This window comes from Protopterus annectens, chromosome 8.part0, assembly GCF_019279795.1.
Source record: "Protopterus annectens isolate FY-2018-M chromosome 8.part0, PAN1.0, whole genome shotgun sequence".
Taxonomy (NCBI): Eukaryota; Metazoa; Chordata; order Ceratodontiformes; family Protopteridae; genus Protopterus; species Protopterus annectens.
Genome location: NC_056741.1, coordinates 1,930,258,053 through 1,930,278,914, shown reverse-complemented (window position 1 = coordinate 1,930,278,914; position 20,862 = coordinate 1,930,258,053).

Below are 20,862 nucleotides of genomic sequence, written 5' to 3'. Positions count from 1 at the left end.
ATATATATATATATATATATATATAAATATATATATATATATATATATATATATATATATATATATATATATATATTTCAGCTCCAATGATGCTGCATTTTATGGAAGGAAAAATCTCCAGAATACAGTAACCTTGATCTTTCACGAAAAAAAACATTTAATCACAGACAAGTAATCATGTAAAACAACATCAATCATATATGTCTCAGTAGCAAGACTGCTACCCCTTTCAAACTTTTTCCACATTAGAACAGTATATTAAGAATATTACCACACTAAAAATGCACCAGAGAATCCTCTTACAACTTGTAATACCACAAACAGTGAGGAACTGCATCATTTACAGACCCACTTTTGTTCTTGCAAGCCTAATTTCATACTACCCAGGAATTCTGTAAGCTTACAAAGTTCACTTTGAATCAGCTGACCCAAGCACTTTGATCTTTGCTGTCCGAACTCACTGGAACTATTTATTTGGCCAGGTGTGGAACCATTCTGATACAGAGGCATTCTGATTTGAACTGAAGGTACATATTTTTATACCTCTTATTCAGGATTCAATTTTGATTCAGTCAGAGGTGTCATGCCCCAAGGGTATGAGTGAACACATGCTCACCTAATTCACATTTATTTATTTATTTATTTATTTATTTAATGTACTAGTTTGTAGTTCTGGGATAACAATTATTTAATATACAAATTGGTTAGATCATAATGGAGTTAAGGGAGCCTTGAAATATGTAAAAAAAATTATTTTGTTTTTTTGCTGTTCAGACATAAAATGAAACACTTAACATGTGTCACACCTGTTATATTAATTGGCATGAGCCGCAACCTGCAGTGCCACAACACATGAGACATTCACTTTTCACTCCACTATTTTTTTTTTGTAATGAACTTACTGTGCCTGGTAGTCTACCTATGGGATAATATTGATTAGTTATTGATCACTTATTATATGGACCATGTTTCTGCAGAAGTACTGCCAGTACTTAATCACACATTGCTTGGCTGTTTGCCTGTTCCCTCATTTAAATGTATTATTTTGTGAAATTGTCATGCATCCATTCATGAGAACAACAAGAATCATGTAGGGTAATTGCCAATTAACAAAAACTACCAAGATTATTTATTAAAAACAGACACACTTTTGTATACAACAGTGCTTCTGACTGGTACTGCTTGATTCTGTGATGCTCATAACCATCGGCCATATATATATATATGCCAATATTGTTGTTGAAAGAGTGCTGCACCTAAGGATGAAATGGTACCAGCTGTAACAGTCAGGATTTATCTATATATAGATGTAGGTTTACTATCAGAAGTTTGATGCTATCTGCATTGAATCAGGGAATGCTGACATCACAGTGCTGAAACATGCAATGCCATAAACATAAAACATCATAAAGTATGAGTGCCGAACTTCCCTATCACACCAGACCCAGGAACAAGAGCCCATAGGTCCTAAAGGGGGTCAAGTCTGGGAGTTTATCATACTGTGTTTTGGCAATGCATGTTTCAGTGATGTAGTCTACATTGTTTGATTCGGTGCTGCAAACTACTGATAGTAAAGCATATATATCTTTCTATCTATATAGAGATCTGTGTGTGCGTGTGTGTGTGTGTGTGTGTGTGTGTGTGTGTGTGTGTGTGTGTGTATGTGTGTGTGTATATATATATATATATATATATGTATATATATATATATATATATATATATGTATATATATGTATATATATATATATATATATATATATATATATGTATATATATATATATATATATATATATATGTATATATATATATATATATATATATATATATAGAGAGAGAGAGAGAGAAAGACAGAGATCTTTATATAGATATAGATACACACAAAGAAACATACTGTGTGCGCGTGTGTCTGTGTGTGTGTGTGTGTACATACAAGCATGTGAGTGAGAAATATTTTCTTTTTCCATGCCTGGAATGTCATTAGATACTGTAGTTAAGCTCAAGCATTTTATAAAAAAATGAAATATATAGGTTCACACAGTTTTCTGTTATAAGAACATACATTTAAAAGAGGAAAACAGACAACATTTGAGAACTGGAGATGGTGCTGTAGTAAGCAGGTCTGCTAAATACTTTAAAGTAAGGATTACAATTTTATATGAAAGTGTTCTATAAATGATTCATTAAATGAGGGAGATGTAAGGCACAGTTAAAATTAGGTGTAGAGAAAAATTGTACAAGTGAGTGTCTATGCCTCTAATAGTGACTGTGTTTCTTTTATTAGATGTTTGTTCAATTGGTTAATTGAATTTACATAACATCACTTCACATCTATTTAGTTGGTGGCCATAAACAGATCCATGAACCCCATAAATGACAGATCAAACTAACTTTTAGAAAACATGAAAAAATATGGCATTGCTACAAAAGTATAGGAGCAAATATGGTCTTATTGATAGACTGATGAACATGGATGAACTTGCACCCTGATGTTGATTAACATGCATCATTCACGTCATACTTATCTGAAGGAAGTAAATTTAATTCCTTTTAATCATCAAATTAAAGCTTATCATGAAAAAATTATAAAATACATTTTCCTATAGCTCATCATCGTAATCTTTCCATGAATATTACATGTTTGGAAGATACTTCCATTTCCTCTATAAATAGAAGCAATTCAGTCATCTTGACTGATTAAAGTTTTGCAACATTTTAAACAACAATTTTACTTTCATTTTACAGTTAAATTCCAATGAAACTATGCTTGTTCAAGATACATAACAGTTTTTAAAATTATTCTTACTAACAAGCAACTAGTACCATGAAGGAAAATGAGAACAGAGGCTGAATCTCTTGTTGATGATGTTTACACCACATGAAATAAAGCAACATTTGAGAATAAGATTTAGTTACTGAAAAATATAAGTTAATAAAAAATAAATGCAGTTAATAAGAATCATTTAAAGGAAGCTGCTACATCTGCATGGAATTAAGGGAAAGCATGACAGATTTTTGGCTTATAGACCCGAGACTAGAAGGTAACACTAATTTATATAAGGATTAAAAGATAAATGGAACCATATACACAACTGACCTTAGTTATGTCTTAAAAAGCCCATATATATTTGTTGTCTCTATCTAGTTCTTAAATAGTCATACATAAAATAAAAATGTTTCTAGTTTGTGCAGGATGACAAACATGTCTATATATTTAATTTGTAAATATGTATAAAGTTCTGTTATAAACAATATTTAGATCTGTTGGTTTCTGAAAAGTGAAACTTAAAAGGGACCTTTTGGAGTTCTGTGGATATTCACTTCACTTTGAGTGACTAGCCATTCACACTAATTAATACACTTATTAACTTGTTCAGACAGAGCTTCTTACTGGAACCTGGAGGTCTTTAATTGGCAGGTAGCTCTGCTTATTTCCCAGTTAAAATTCAAAAAAGTTATTTGCTACATTTATTATATCACCTTATAGCAAACCAGTAAGCAGACAGAACATTGGTTTATTGAGTAGTAAAGCTTCTGGCTCACTGCCACAGTAAGGGTAATGCTCTTAATCAGATGATATAAAAGGCAGATTAAAGTGTATGAACGAATTTACCTTTCAACAATTTTAAAATACTGGGGACCTAGCTCTGCCTTGCCTTATTTATGAGTTAGCCTTTTGTAAGGGCATAATTCCAGTTTGGTCTGGCACGAATGATAGATAAGAATTGGCTTTTCTGCTGCATGTTTATTGCAGATTGCACACTGACATCTTTTATCACCTTTAGACACCTGGCATCAGTGTGGTGAGGTAGAAAGAGATTTGTGAAAACTATTGCAATTCCTTAAAGGAAAGCGTTGAGGAACAGGAATACACACTGACTGCGTGGAGTCAAGAGCTCGCTTAAGTGATCCTGTTTAAAAGTGACCTAGACCATAAAAAACAGGACAGGGAAGCATGGTGTAGAAAGAAATATAACTTGGGTTTAACTTGTGACATGCTAATACAGGCAGAAGCATGCTAATGGGCGGTAATTTCCAGGGTCGGGTGGAGGCACCGCCTTTGTGAAGTGGGACCACAGTTGCAGTGCGCCACTCCTGAGTGCGTATCCAGAGGTAAGACTATGATTAAACAGCTGTCCTAGCTGTGGGTTTAATTCCTCGTTGAGTTCGTGGAGCACACAGCCGGGGACACCATCAGGTCCCATGGATGCTGTGTTTTTGCTTTGGAGAGCAGTTCTCACTTGGGCTTGGAGATGTTTGGGGGCTGCAATCGCTTGGTATAGATATCTCTCCTTTGGGGAGGGGAGAAGTTTGCACTGAACCTGTCAGCCAGTATGTTGGCAATGTCTGTAGGATCAGTAATCTTCACATCATTTTGAACTAGTTCTGAGCATATCTGGGAGTTTCCCCCCAGGTTTCTAACATAGTTAAAGAAGGCCTTATGATTGTCTTTTGAGTCTTTAGCTATTTTTCTCTCAAAATTTGCTTTGGATGATTTTATGAGAGCTCTTAGTTTTTTACTTATAGTGATCAAGGGTGTCTTACCTTTTAAGGATTTTGCTCTATCTTGTAGTAGCTTCCTCCTTTTGTTGTAGAGTTTGTTTATGGCTGGGGTCCACCAGAGTGGACGCTTGCCTTTGGTACAAAGAGTCTTTGTTTTGCTTGGGATTGCCTTATCCATGCAGTCCTGCAGGTGCTGGTAGAAGGCATTTGTAAGTGATTCAGCGGCTTGAGTACTGTTTTCCGTTGGCTCGGGGGCCTTAAAGCCGACCACACTAGTCTTTAGAAGTGTGAAGTCTGCTTTCGACAAGTTCTTTACTGTGCTCTTTTTTATTTCAGGTGGGGCTGGGATGAGGACCTCCAGCGAGATTAGTTTGTGATCTGATCTCACCAGTGAGGGGTATACTTCCGGTGTTGAACATTGTGCTCCCATGTTCGTGATGATGAGATCAAGTATGTTTTCTCCTCTTGTGGGGATGGTGACTAGTTGTTCCATGGCATTTGAGTTTATGAATTCCAGGAACTTTTGGGCTAGGGTGTTTGGGCTTGAGTAGTGTTCCCAGTCTATATGGGCTCTTGTTCCTGGGTCTGGTGTGATAGAGCCCATAGTCCCATTCACGCCATACTTATCTGAAGGAAGTAAATTTAATTCCTTTTAATCGTCAAATTAAAGCTTATCATGAAAAAATTATAAAATACATTTTCCTATAGCTCATCATCGTAATCTTTCCATGAATATTACATGTTTGGAAGATACTTCCATTTCCTCTATAAATAGAAACAATTCAGTCATCTTGACTGATTAAAGTTTTGCAACATTTTAAACAACAATTTTACTTTCATTTTACAGTTAAATTCCAATGAAACTATGCTTGTTCAAGATACATAACAATTTTTAAAATTATTCTTATTAACAAGCAACTAGTACCATGAAGGAAAATGAGAACAGAGGCTGAATCTCTTGTTGATGATGTTTACACCACATGACATAAAGCAAAATTTGAGAATAAGATTTAGTTACTGAAAAATATAAGTTAATAAAAAATAAATGCAGTTAATAAGAATCATTTAAAGGAAGCTGCTACATCTGCATGGAATTAAGGGAAAGCATGACAGATTTTTGGCTTATAGACCCGAGACTAGAAGGTAACACTAATTTATATAAGGATTAAAACCATATACACAACTGACCTTAGTTATGTCTTAAAAAGCCCATATATATTTGTTGTCTCTATCTAGTTCTTAAATAGTCATACATAAAATAAAAATGTTTCTAGTTTGCGCAGGATGACAAACATGTCTATATATTTAATTTGTAAATATGTATAAAGTTCTGTTATAAACAGTATTTAGATATGTTGGTTTCTGAAAAGTGAAACTTAAAAGGGACCTTTTGGAGTTCTGTGGATATTCACTTCACTTTGAGTGACTAGCCATTCACACTAATTAATACACTTATTAACTTGTTCAGACAGAGCTTCTTACTGGAACCTGGAGGTCTTTAATTGGCAGGTAGCTCTGCTTATTTCCCAGATAAAATTCAAAAAAGTTATTTGCTACATTTATTATATCACCTTATAGCAAACCAGTAAGCAGACAGAACATTGGTTTATTGAGTAGTAAAGCTTCTGGCTCACTGCCACAGTAAGGGTAATGCTCTTAATCAGATGATATAAAAGGCAGATTAAAGTGTATGAACGAATTTACCTTTCAACAATTTTAAAATACTGGGGACCTAGCTCTGCCTTGCCTTATTTATGAGTTAGCCTTTTGTAAGGGCATAATTCTAGTTTGGTCTGGCACGAATGATAGATAAGAATTGGCTTTTCTGCTGCATGTTTATTGCAGATTGCACACTGACATCTTTTATCACCTTTAGACACCTGGCATCAGTGTGGTGAGGTAGAAAGAGATTTGTGAAAACTATTGCAATTCCTTAAAGGAAAGCGTTGAGGAACAGGAATACACACTGACTGCTTGGAGTCAAGAGCTCGCTAAAGTGATCCTGTTTAAAAGTGACCTAGACCATAAAAAACAGGGCAGGGAAGCATGGTGTAGAAAGAAATATAACTTGGGTTTAACTTGTGACATGCTAATACAGGCAGAAGCATGCACATTTTTATATATATCTTTTACCCGAGTAAGTCAAATTTTCCCTTTAAGATCATTTTATACCATGATATTAGCTGCAAAGACAAATGCAAGATATATGGACAACTTAAGAGGAGCCAACCTTGCAGCTGGAAGAAAAGCAGATAAAGTCAAGAAAATAATGCAAATACAAGCAGAAGATGCAAACAGCACACAGACCAGATGATGCAGCTGTGCTACAGAAACCTTAACCAATGGACTACTGTGCCGTCCAAGTTCTGCACGTCACAGCAATAAGTCATTGTGTTTATAGGGAGCAGGTTGGTGCTGTTTATGGTGGCAGTCTTCACTTGATAAAGGCCGAGTAAGGAAACATGTTCTGACAAATGTTTACATTCATTCCTCCAGTCAAGTAATGTTTCCTTTGTTTTAATACAGTCTTAACATTTGGTCTAAAAAGATCTGATCCTTAAACAGATGAAGAGACTCCACTGTAGCTACTTCTCTAATCTAAGTAGGAATACAGCACAACTAAAATTGTAATTGTTTAATGTGGGACAGCTAACACTGACAGCAGTCAACAGTACCAACAGACAGAACCAGGAATCAATATTTCACATGCCCATTACTGCAGCAAACTATACCTATATGCCAAAATTATATTGTGCAACACAAGTTTTAATAACATTTAATGACAAAATTGTCATTATCAGTAGTGGCAAAGTGCAGGTTTAGTCTGTTTAATATGACCTTAGGACAACAAGAGTTATGCAAATATAATTTACATCCTCCCTGCACAATATTCACAAGCTAATTCCTAGTCCATTACACTATAAAAAGAAGTTATGTTCTTACCATAATGTTCCATATGAGTTGTTCATCTCGCCTTTGTTCTTACACGTGGGTACGGAGCCAATCCATCGGCTCTGAGTCGGCCGCTTTCCAAGCTTAAGATCTTTGAGTAGCTCGAGGCACAGTCCCTATCCCATGATGCTGTCTGACTAACCTCAGATCTAGTTTGCTGAACCCAGCAAGAAAGGATACCACTAACATACCAATATGCCAAACATATACACATGTATACATATATTTACAATTTGCTAAGAGATACTCTGGCTGGAGTAAAGGACACTAGTTAGACCAACCAGATCACCAGTCATACCCATTCTTCAAGAACCCGGAGGGGGAAGGAAGGAGGGAGGGAATGTAAGAACAAAGGCAAGATGAACAACTCACATGGAACGTCGTGGTAAGAACATAACTTCTTTATGTGAAGTTGTTCAATCTCGCCATTTGTTCCTATACGTGGGTAGGGTCCCAAGCACCCTAAACTTGGGTGGCTCATGGGAGTACATTCTTGAGAACAGTGGAACCAAAGGAAGCCCTGTCCCTGGAGGCCTTGTCCACTTTGTAATGAGTGATAAACGTATGAGGTTTGGACCAAGTAGCAGCTGCACAAATAGTGTCCAAAGGGAAATGGGCTGCATGCACCAAAGATGTAGACACAGCCCTGGTGGAATGAGCTTTCACACTATTCTGTAAGGGTTGATTGGTTGATGAATATATACATTTTATGCAATCAGATAACCACTTAGACAATATAACTTTAGCTGCAAGCAGCCCCTTTTTATTGTCCACATGAGAAACAAAGGGTTGTTCCAATTTCCTAAACTCCTTTGTTCTGTCTAAATAAAACCTCAATTGTCTGTGAACATCAAGTTTATGTAACATACATTCCAATTTATTCGAATGGTGTCTGAAAAAAAGTGGGTAACTCAATAGACTGGTTCAAATTAGCCTTGGAGCAGACCTTAGGGAGAAAGGTGGGATTTGTCCTGAGAGACACTCTGTCGGTGTAAAAGACCAGGTAAGGAGGCCTAATAGAAAGAGCTTGTAGTTCAGAAACTGTACGGGCTGAGGTAATAGCCACCAAGAATATTGTTTTCCAAGAAATGAACTTCAAGGGGCAAGAAAATGCAGGTTCAAAGGGGGGAAGCATCAGCTGAGATAGTATTAAATTTAGATTCCGGGGGGCAACTGGTTGTCTGACAGGTGATCTAAGGTGATGAGTCCCTTTCAGAAAGGCTTTACATAATCTATGAGACATAAGATTAGATCCTTCAAATCCCAAGTGAAAATTAGATATTGCAGCCAACTGAACTCTTACAGTGGCCACTGCTGCACCTTCGTGAAAAAGCATAGTCAGAAACTCCAGAACACTATATAGGAGCAACATAGGGATCAATATCCTGTTGAGAGGCCCAATAAACAAAACGCTTCCATTTGCTATTGTACAGTTTCTGGTGGAGACTTTATGAGAGGAAACTAGAATATGTTGCACTGCTGAAGACATATTATATGACCTGGCTAGGTTGGGAAGTGGAGCAGCCAAACTGTCAGTTTGAGGGACTGAAGAGAGGGGTGAAGAATTCCTGATGAATGAGTCAGAAGGTCTGGCACTGGGTCCAGAAACCAAGGTTCTTCCAGTTAGTATTGATGAAGGAAGGGGAACCATATCTGTTGAGGCCAAAAGCAGGCTATCAGAATAACAGTCCTTCCTGAGCCTTTTGCTTTCTGTAAAAATCTGGGAATCAGAGGGGTTGGAGGAAATGCATAAAGGAGATCCGAGGGCCAATCGTGTATGAGTGAATCCCTTGGGCTGTCCCCTGGTGGAGGATTCAGGGCAAAGTAGCTTCTGCATTTGGCATTCAACTGGGATGCAAAAAGGTTGCAGCAAGGCTGGCCCCATCTGCAGAATATCATTTCTGCCACTTCTTCTTTGAGGGACTACTTGTGGGGCAACATAATCGCTCTGCTCAGTTTGTTCGCTATCACATTGGATTTCCCTGGGATGTGCGTTGCTATCGGAAAGCGCCCAGTGGATACAGCCCACTGCCAAATTCTCAAGGCTTATCGGCATAAGGGGTAAGACTTGGTTCCCCCCTGTTTCTTGATGTACCAGACCACCGACATGTTGTCCGTTTGGATTGCAATCGTCTCCCGAGGCAGAGAGTCGTGGAAGTGCTGCAACACTAAAGGCACCGCTCTCAACTCCAGGACATTGATGTGCAAATGGAATTCCATCTCTGACCAGGTACCTTGGGCAGTTTGTCCCTGAACCCCCCCACCCTATCAGGGAAGCATCTGTAGTCACTGTGGCTATGGGAGGGGGAAGTACAAATAGTCGACCCATTGTCACGTGGTGGCTGTTCAACCACCAGAGAAGGTCCTTCTTGCAAGTGTATTGTCAGTAGGATCTTGAATGACATTGGGAGCTGTTGATAAGACCACTGGGTGAAAAGCAACCATTGGAGTATCCTCATGTGCAGCCGTCCCAGAGGAATCGCTATGAGGGTAGTTGCCATAGTGCCTAATAGCTTTAAAACCTGAAAGGCAGGTACTCTCTTTCCTTTTAGCAAGTGAGACACCTGATTTCATAGAGAGATAACTCTTTCTTGAGGTAATCTGACCAAGGCGGTGGTGGTGTTTAGATCTGCTCTGATAAAGGAGACATGCTGTGATGGTAATAAGGCAGATTTTTTGAAATTTATGGTTATTCCTAACTGAGAACAGAGACTGATCGTATGGTCCCTGGAAAGAATGAGTTGATGCCTGGTGGTGGAGGATAGGAGCCAGTCGTCCAGATACAGAAACACCTGGAATCCTAGATGCCTCAGGTGAGCCGTAACCACTGCCATGCATTTGGTGAACACTCTGGGGGCTGTGGTGAGACCAAAGGGCAGTGCTCGAAATTGGTAGTGACTGGTCCCCAGCCGGAAACACAAATGATCTCTGGATGGTCTGGCCATTTTGATGTGGTAGTACGCATCCTTGAGATTTAAAGAGCACATCCAATTGCCCATTCCCAGGCATGGGAGTATCGATTGAAGCATGACCATCCAGAACTTTTCCTTCTTTACAAAAGCGTTGAGCTTGCTGAGGTCTAAAATGGGCGTCCAGTCCCCCGTTTTCTTTGGAACTAAAAAGAATCTGGAATAATTTCCGGATCCTATCTGGTATGCCGGGACTGGCTGGATGACTCTTTTTTCTAGCAGCTTTTGGATTTCTATAGCTGCTTGATCCCACAGACTGGGTGAAATGTCTGGGATTCTTGTTCTGACTGGCGGGGACTCTGAAAAGAGAATGATGTAACCTCTGGTAACTATGCTTTGTACCCAAGAATCTGATGTAATTCCTAGCCAGGCATCTGGGTACAAAGCCAAGCAACCCCCAACTGCCTCCAGAGTAGGACAGTTGGGCCTCCTCTCAGGAGCACTGATAAGGCTTGCCAGGGAACTGCTCCCTGTCGCCCTGTTTTTCTGGACCCCCTCTGCCGTGAAAGTGGCATCTTCCATTATTTCCCCCTCCTCTGCCTCTGAAGGGGGGTTCACTACATGTGTTCTGGCAAGCTCCTTGAGACTTCTGGAACCACATTTTTCCACCTTTCTGCCCTTTGGGGTATGGTCTAGTAGGGGTGGAAAAATGGACTCCTACAGCAGATAGTCTCTCCTTCCTGCTCACACCTAGTGAGAGTCTCCTTGACTTTTGGGCCCAAACAAAGAAGAGCCATCAAATGGGCTGTTGACAAAGGAAGACTTGAAGGAGTCTGCAAAGGAGTATAAGTGCATCCAGGACTGTCTCCGCAGAGCTATCGCTGAACCTGCTGCTCGACTCGACCCATCGGTTGTATAGGAAATGAGCCACATGGACGAGTTGACAATGGAATTAAGGGTCGAAAGCTGAGCCGTCACCTTCTCAGAAATAGATTTATCTGTGTTACCCTTTAGAGTATCTCACAGTTCCTGGAGGAGATCTCATTGAATACGGGTAAAATGGGTTAAATAGTTAAGTGATCTCATGGCAAACATCGCAGAACTAAAAATGCATTTCCCATATCTGTCCATCATCCTAGAATCTCTATTAGGATGATGGACAGTAGAAGAGGTCTCTGACATCTTTTTCTTGTTGGCCACTGCCACCACCCTGGCATCAACAGGGACTCCTTTAGTGAGGTACAATTTGTCTTGAGGGGAAGTGATGAACTTATTGGGCCTCCGAGGGACTGGTTCCATGGAATCAGGGGACTCCCTTGCCATTCGAGCAACCAGTTCCATCAGTCCGTCGAAGGGCGGAGTAACCCAGAAGGTGGAAGGTTGAGACCCAAGGGCCTCATCCTCAGTAGGGGTAACGGACTGCCAGTCACCCCTCTGTTTCAGTATTTCCAGGATGTCTGCAAAGGAGACATCCTCCGAGGGGGACCGTGGGGACCCTTCTGATTCCTCTAAGTCAGTGTCTGATGTCAAAGATTCCTGATGGGAATCCAAATGCCTCCTCTTGCAAACTCTCTTTCTGAGGACTTCATCAGTGGGAGCGTCTGATGAAGTCTCAGTAGAACAGGGTTCACCCAAAGGGGTTACCTGAGGCTCTGGGTCTCAACACTTAGTAGGAACCTGTGATGTAGAGGCAGAACGCGGCATTTTAGGGGAGGAAGAGGAGAGACCTGAGGAAGTGCGGGTCTTAGCAGACATTACCCTCCTCATGGCATCAAAGGCACCGGAGTCTCGACCTAAGGAATCTGCTGGTTTCGAGGAAGATGGCAGCTTCCCCAGTGCTGAGACCAAGGGCTCCAAACCCAAGGACGGAGCCGTGCTCATCTGTGCCGAGGCCCCGAGAGGAAGGGTCAGAACTGACGTGTCAGTTCGACTCACCCTCCCTGGAACCAATGAGAGAGTGTCAGCTCCGAGACTCTTCGAATGGCTCCGAAGAGATCAGGGTCGATGGAGCCGAAGTCACTGGGACAGGACTTGGCTCTGTGGGTTCTACAACTATTAGATCTTCCACCTCTGGCTATGAAGGCCTAGCTAAGCTCAGAGGAGGAGCAGTCACAGGCAATGGAACGGTAGTAGGATTCAAACCCAGTTGGGACAAAGCTGAAAGTAATTTGGCCAATGCCGGGTTCTCTAAAAGCCTCTGCACCACACGGTCCACATCAATGTCTGAAAGGGTCCTAGAAGAACAGGTCAAAGGGACCGAAGAAGCCATAGACCTGAGTATTGGAGACTTTAACACCTCTGACACTGGCTCCAGCACAGAGGATTGGCTCCAAAACATTGGTTCGGTGCATGGCTCCAATGACTTAGGAACCAGCAACCACACCTTAACAGAGGTGCTTGGAACCAAAGACCAGGGTTCCGAGGACACCCTTAAAGACTTCGACCATTTCGAAGACTTGGAGGTGTGAATAGTCTTATTCAAGGCTTCCTGAAATTCAGGTTTCAACAGTCCTCTATCAATTAACTTTCTTCTTCTTTCAAGTAATACTCTGCCACTAAAAGAGTGGCAGATAGAACAATCCTCCTCTAAATGCACCAGTCCTAGACAATATGCACAAGACACATGATTGTCCGTAATGGACATTTTCTGCCCACAGTCGCACCTCTTGAAACCTGACTAAAAACACAATGACTAATATCTCTAAATATAAAGGGATAAGGAAACCCAGTTGACAGAGCCCTGTTCAACTATTTAGAAGTGAAGCACAGAAGTGCCTGAACAAAAAAAAAGGTCAAAGGCCCAAGAGCAACCCCTCCAATAAAACTAACACAGCAAAATCCACACAACACAAGGGACACAGCCCTAAAAACAAACAGGAACAGACTACTAACTGTAATAGAATACTAACTCTACATAAAACTTTAGAAATAGTTGTCAAAAGACAAAAACAGAATTATACTGGCCTGAGCTCTCTGAAGAACTTGCGATCCATTGCAGTGGCAAACTAGATCTGGGGTTAGTCAGAGAGCATCATGGGATAGGGACTGTGCCTCGAGCTACTCAAAGATCTTGAGCTTGGAAAGCGGCCGACTTGAAGCCGATGGATTGGCTCCGTACCCACGTGTAAGAACAAATGGCAAGATTGAATAACTTCACATTAACATTTTACAGTGCTTTGAGCTGTGGAATATGCTTACACAGGTTTCTGTATTTATAATGAAGTTTAAATCCTCTGTGTTGTCTGTTTAAGCACCAATAATCCTTTGCATTTTTGTACATTTTGTTACTTATTCACTGTCACCCCTTAATTATCTTTTGTGCATGCAATCTTTGTCAATTCCTTTAATGGCAACATAGTTTGTTGTTGATTTCCCCTTTGTTTTCCAAAGGGCATTTGTTAGTTGTTATTGTCTTTGCCATTGAGGTCTGTATCATGGCTGAAAAGTTCCTGGACCAATTCACTTGGCTGATTAATAAGTATAAGTAAGTAAATAACTAAATAAATAAATAAGGCACCATTTCTTTGCACTGTGGTGTTCTTTAGTAGCCCTTCTATGATATTGTCATCATCTCTCACTAACATAAATATACCGATTCGGTCAGCATTCTGCATATATCTGAACTCTAAAATGCTTACAAAGACAGCATTCCAAAAATGATTCATTTTATTTTATTTATTTGCTTATTATTTAATTTGCTAACCAAAGCAGAACAGTGATCCACATGGAACATTTTCAAGTTCAGCCCAGGTGTAAATTGATGAGGTAATAATCCAAGCACAGTTAAAAATGAAGCCACATATGTGTGCTATAATTGCATGCCTGCTTCTATCCTGGAAATGCAGTCTAGTAACACATAAAGTGGCCATCTTAACTTAACAGAACATCATACACTAAACATTTAGTTTGACTTCCCTCTCTGCCTTCTCCCTGCTTTTCAGACTGGGACAGTTACAATCCTACAGGGTCATAACTTTAAAACTGGGTAATGCTATGGTAATGGTTCATAATTTATATGCTTAGGTGTCAAACTTACATCTTATTAGGCTTCGAGAAGCTTGTCTGTTGTTATCCTCTATTGATATATTTTATTACTCACACATTTGTTAATATCATTTTTGAAAACTGTTAGTGATGAGCTTAACTTTTATGAGCAGCGCAGTGGACAGCGGTTGTGTTATCACCTCACAGCAAGAGATTCTCTGGTTCAATTCTCGCCTGAGGTGCCTTTTGTGAAGAGTCTGCATGTCCTCCCTGCATTTGTGTGGGTTTGCTCTGGTTTCCTCACATGTTACAAAGATGTGCATCTGGAGCGTTTCTCCCCAGGCCTCTGAAAATTGGCTTTGTTCCAAGTCAGACTCTTCCGGTAAGCTAATAATAAACAAATAAACTTTATTTTGAATTTAATTTATTCCACAGTTTTAGAAGTTATTAAGTAACATATCTATCCTGTATTTCTATTATTTTTTCATGGTCTTATATTTCCTGTACTCATCATATGGTATGAGCTTAAGATTTTTAAATAAAATTGTACTGGACATGGCTTGGTGTACTAAGCAAAAGTCCACTGTCAAGAACCTGTGGGATACAAAGAACATTTATTGAAGTTTGACTGAATTCTTATTATCTAACCCCTCAAGAACATCTGTGATTTTTAGGCAGAATCAGATAGCTGACTGCTATAGACCTCATTATATTTGATTATTTGTGAAAATGATAGATACAGTGTATCATGATTTGCAATGATCTGCTGGATGCCCTGTTTGTTTGTTTGTTTGTTTATTTCATTTATTTTGTTAACTAAATAAGTAGGCTGGTCATTAGACCCTTTTCTGCCATGACCTGGCCACAAGGAAAACATTAAAATGTAATACATTGAACCTACAGTTGTGTTAATTTACAAAACAATTATCAGCAGTAGACACAGATGACATTAAAGATGTACGTTAAGCACAGCGTTAACACTGACAGTAAAGAAGTGGGTATGTTATTTAGAATATTCACAGATGTAATGCTAAGGTTTGAAAAGGACAGTTAGAGACCCATTCACTACCTGTTTTAACCCTTACCTTTGAAGCGAGTGCAAGCAGATGCCTTTGATAGTAACTCTTTTAATGTAGGCTTAAGCAGATCCACAGTATTTTCTTTACTGACCTCAGTAGAGAGGTGGTTCTAGGTAGTGGAACAAAGTTTTGAGAAGCCCCTTTCTGTGGTGCTGGTTTTAAAATGGGATCATAATAAGTATCAGCAATTCTTCCAGGTCCTCATTAAGCCCATAACTTTGATGTCTAATAAGTAATTCAGTTTTAATGTGGGGGGGGGCATTGCCAACTTTGAAATGATGCATGACTGAACACTGAGCAGAAGACTATCTCTGTTCTTTAATGGTAGCCAATTAAGTGGTCCTACAGGACACAGTGATGGGTAAAATTATCAGCCAAAAGGACAAATCTGCACATTTCATTGACAGCAATCTATATTGTATGGAAATTTGCACATGAAGGAAAAAAAAATTAAAGGGAGGCCTGATTCAATTTTGGTTATATGAGCATTTGTTACTAAGGACCAATGGGGCTGAGGGAGAGAGTAGATATGAGATTGTATAATATAGCTTTATTTGAACAAGTGGTTTGCTCAGTACTTTGTTGGTATTGGTATAGTACAGAGTCGAATGTAACTCACATATATGTATCAGTATCAATATTGGTGATAGGTGATGGTCACTGTTGATGTGATGCCCCAGCCCCATGTACAAAATAGAGGGTTGATGACATTGATTTGCTTGGACACTTGAGGAGAAGTATAGCCCTTGTTGTCCTTGACTAATATGGGTGATGGTACCAAGCAGTTTGTGGGCTGTGCGAGTTACCATAACAGTGTACTTAGCTGGTTAATTAGATTAGGGACTGTATTTCTTGGCTGTAAAAGCATAATACAGATACAACTCTCTCCATGGATGACAAGTAGGATAATTGTAAGTCAGGACTCAAATGGGAAGCTAATGGATTAGTGAAATCCACAATTAATTGGAAGAATGGTAGAGCCAGGGATCTGGAAAGCCATACTTATAAATTTAGTAAGAAATTTTAAGAATAAAGTTGAAAAAAATCCCTTAATTCAGGCATTACTTTGGAATTACAAACAAGACTGTATGGTACTTCATAACATGTATTTTTTTGATGAATGGAGCCATCTTAGTGAATTATTTTGGGTCAGACACCTTTGAGATTTTAAACCTATAGCTTATAGACTGAGAGGGAAGAAGAAGGGATGGAATATTAGTATGTTACATGATGAGAAGAAGTGCACACCCCAGATAAGATGAATAAGATCATGAGGGGTTGGAGAACCCCTTGAAGAAAATACACTGAACCATCTCTTTAATTCCATTCTCTTCCCTTTAGCCTCGCCAGAAGATGTAGAAATGTTACAATTCACCAATTAGTTTCAGGGAAGACATAAAGCTACTGAAACTCTTGTTTCTGGAAAAGTGACTAGACCAGATGAAATACCCCTTGATTTTTGCTTTAAATATACATAAATAAACTAGAGGGGCATTTGTTATTAATACTTAGAGAAGGGGTGAGCACTGCAATACTGCCACATTCAATGAGGTCAGCTAATTCAGTGTCCTTTCTCAGGAGAGGAATAATCCTAGCAATCTCTGGAATTAGAGAAAAATTTATAGACTTCTAGAAAGATCTTTGCCAGAACATTTGCAAAATGTTTAGAAAAGAATTGTCTCAAAGAACATTTAAGTAACCTAACAATAATTTATCAAAAGTTTTCATAAATATGCACAGACTATGTGCAATTGTAACAGCACCAATGGTAGTCATTCATTGAGATTAACAAGAAATTAACTAGAATGTCTAGTTGGGACACTGGAAAGTTTTGACATAAAGAAAACTTTTTCAAATGCTGTAAATTCTTTTTCTCTTCTTTTCCAAGATAAAGTAATTATGAATGAAAACAATTCCACATAATTTCTACTCTCAAGAGAAACTCTCCAGGGATACTTTTTTATCCACTTTATTTTGATATTAGCTGCAGATACAATTTATTTATTTATTCAATGTGTTAAATGAGTTGTTGGGCTGGGTGGGGACCAGATTAATTGATCCAGAGAGTTTGTATTGAAAAAGTCCAGAAATCTCTGAGCATATATGTTAGAGGATGTATACGTCTCCAGGTCAGAGGAGGGGTAGTTGAAGTCCCCTATGAGAATGTTGCTTGGTTTAATGCAGAGGAACTCCATCTTAGGTGGGTAGTAGTTACAGGCTGAGGAGAATGTAGAGGGGGTCCTACAGTTAGCCCTGATGTGATAAGGGGTCTTGTTAATGGTAAGTTGAATGTGGAGGAGTTCCATATTGTTATCTTGTCTAACTAGTCTAGTGGTAATTTTTTTAAAATATGGAGACACCATCACCTTTAGTTCATTTTCATGGTCCTGAATGTCTGGTAAACATTGAAACCCTGCATTGATGTGGGTGTTCTCAAAGGTCTTGAACCAGGTCAGTGACAATGCCTATATCGATGTTTTCCAGGAAGAGGAAGTTTGGCTCCTAGCATTGAGCCGCAGTAACTTTATGTTATCCAGATTCTGTTTTGTTTTGTTTTATTGGAAGTTTTTGAGGACAGACATTACCTAAAAAAGGCATTATGCAGGTAGACAAAATTTTAGCCAATATACAAAAACCTTGGGGGATAGGTACAGGTCAACCCTGGCAAATAAAGTTGTGCCATTTACCAACTCGTGTTAGGCTGATATATATTAAAGCCCCTTTAAATGACACCAATTGTTGAAGTCAGTAATCTTTTGTTCACATTGCGACATCATTCTTGGTGAAGGTAAAATGCTGCTCAAGGTAAGGTTTATACCTTCCTAGGTCAGATATTCCATGAGCTCTATTATGTCTCTTTTCATATAGTCCAGGGATGTGCAGCTCAAGTCATTTACACCCAATGTGTACTATGACTGTGCTATATGTGTACCAGTGGTTTAACAACTTGAGTGCTTCTGTGATGTGGGGAATCCTGGCACCTAATAGGCAACTGACGGTGCCCCTCTCCTTGCACAGCCTGGTAAGTAGTACATCAGTGTGTCTCACAATGGAGTCGTCTATGACTAGAATGTTGGATTGTGTGAGAGTTTGCCTTACAGACTTTTGAACTGAGAAACTGTGACTCTGTGATGTATGTTTCATGGTGGCTGCCACCTGTATTGTATGTTTGCGAGGTTGCTAAGGGTACTTACTTCTCATGCTAGAGTTAGGAGGCCTTTTAGTTTAGGTTCATTACTTTTCAGAGCCTTAGGATATGTAAGTGTATGTATTTGGTATGCTCTGTGTCTGATAGATTTAGTGTGTGCTGTGTGATATAGATAACCTGCTTGTTATTTGAATTGTCTTTATTTGAAAGTTCTGCCTCCACCAGCATTAAATAACTTCATCTCTCACACACACAATGTCAGTTTGTTTAAGTAGTAGGTTGTTGTTGGCAGAGGCAATTGCTGCATTGCCTCAGAATGGCCATTTTACTCAAGCTAGCTAGAGATTCATTTGTAAAGTGCAAATCCATGGTTCTATTAGTTTACTAATGCGGGCTGAAGGGGGAGTAGCATTAGTCCCAAGCTGCCTCCCTAAGAAGAAACATTAACCCAAATGTTGCTGTGTTCAGTGCACTTGCTATAGTCTTCTCTGGTAGATACCCCAGATAGAACCTTCAGCAGATGGATACAAAAGACATCCAAGCTGCACAAAGGTCCATCAGGAATCAATGCCCCTCTGCTCCTTCTCTCACCAGAAGCAAAGTAGCAGCATTAATCCCAAGATGACACCTAAGAAGCAATTTTCAGGCTTTCTGGCGATGGGTACTCTCTAGACGGCTAGAAAATACTGTCCTTCTGCTCCTTCTTTCACCAGGAACAAAACAGAAGTATCCCTATGCAGATTTTAGGCTCGCCAGTAACTGATAATCTAGGCCCAGATGTTATAGACTGTTAAACCAATATGGAAAAAGTGATTAATACTTTGAATATTGCGCTTTGAACCAAGTGAGTGAGATGATATGATACAAAGGCTAATTCAATCTTTATGAAGAGCTGCTCTAGGATTGGTGTGTTATCTCTGATCTCTGGAGTGAATCTAAACAAAATCCAAGGCATCCTTTCAAACCTACAGAAAAATAAGTATTTTTATTTACTGTACTGCACTTGTAAACCTGTGTATTGCTGAATTGCCACCTACTTTTAACTTTTTCAGCTATTTAACTGTTTTGCTGTTTCAACTGTTTGCTGTTTGACATTGTTTTTCCTGCACTTTGGATTTTCTAGTACTTGTATATTTTATAGCATAGGCTACATTTGGATTTGCTGAATCTAGACCATGTGGCATTATCTGAGCACTAAAACCAGCCATCTTACATTAACAGAACCCCTGCACCCTTGTGGCAGAAGAGTGTAGCAAAGGACCCATCTGAGTTGGAGATTGTTGGAATAAAGCTTAGTACTGAGCATTTCCATTGGGTTGTTTGAAAATTGCTAAACTTGTTTTAATAAAAAGGTTCTCACAGTTGCTACATAAGCCCCGCATTTGTGCTGGTTTGTGCCTGTTTTAACACAGCTTCACAGAGTTTGGTGACAAGCCACTACTCAGCTATCTACATATGAGCAATCTGAGGCATCTGTTTGCACACAGCGCACCTTCATGCATCACCGCACAATGGAGATAACCATTGGTGGTTGTAGACGCAAAAGCTAAAGTAGATTTATTTTCCATTAGAAGCTGCCCGTGCTTCAGCTGAGGAGTCCCTTAAATTGTGCTTAGCTGCTTGGACAGCACCTCAGCTGGGCTTTCTACAGCATTTGCCACTTTAACTGAAATCTCCTAATCCTTGATAGTCTCATACCCCTTGAGAGCCCCAGTAGTACAGACCCAGCATTAAGCCCCAGTTAAAACACATCCTTCCTCATTAAAATAAGCAAATTTACATCTAATATTATGGATAGTCAGTTCATTTCTCATGCCAGTCTAATTGAAATGAGTATCCTGAGGCAGTGTAGCAATTGCCTCATGTATACTGACAACCCAGTACTCCTAAACCACTCAAGCTCAATTTGTGAGAGATGCATATCACTAAGAATTTGGAGTCCTTGCTCTCTTGTTCACAGATCATACTACACCTCCTGCACAAACCACGCTCTCAACACATAAACCATCATATGCAGAGGTACTCATCAGAAATTTACCTAAACACCAGAGACCTCTGAAACACAAACATGCTACACCTAATACTGTACCTACAGCACTCAATACACATAAAACCACAAGCACAAGTGTCTCACCAAACAAGCCCTTAAGGCAAAATACATCTAAACCAAATTTTTTGGTCCCGGATGACTCTATAGTGAGACAAACAGATGTCCCACTCACCAGGCTGGACAAGTAGAAGGTTACAATCAGCTGTTTGTCAGGTGCCAGAATCCACCAGATCATACA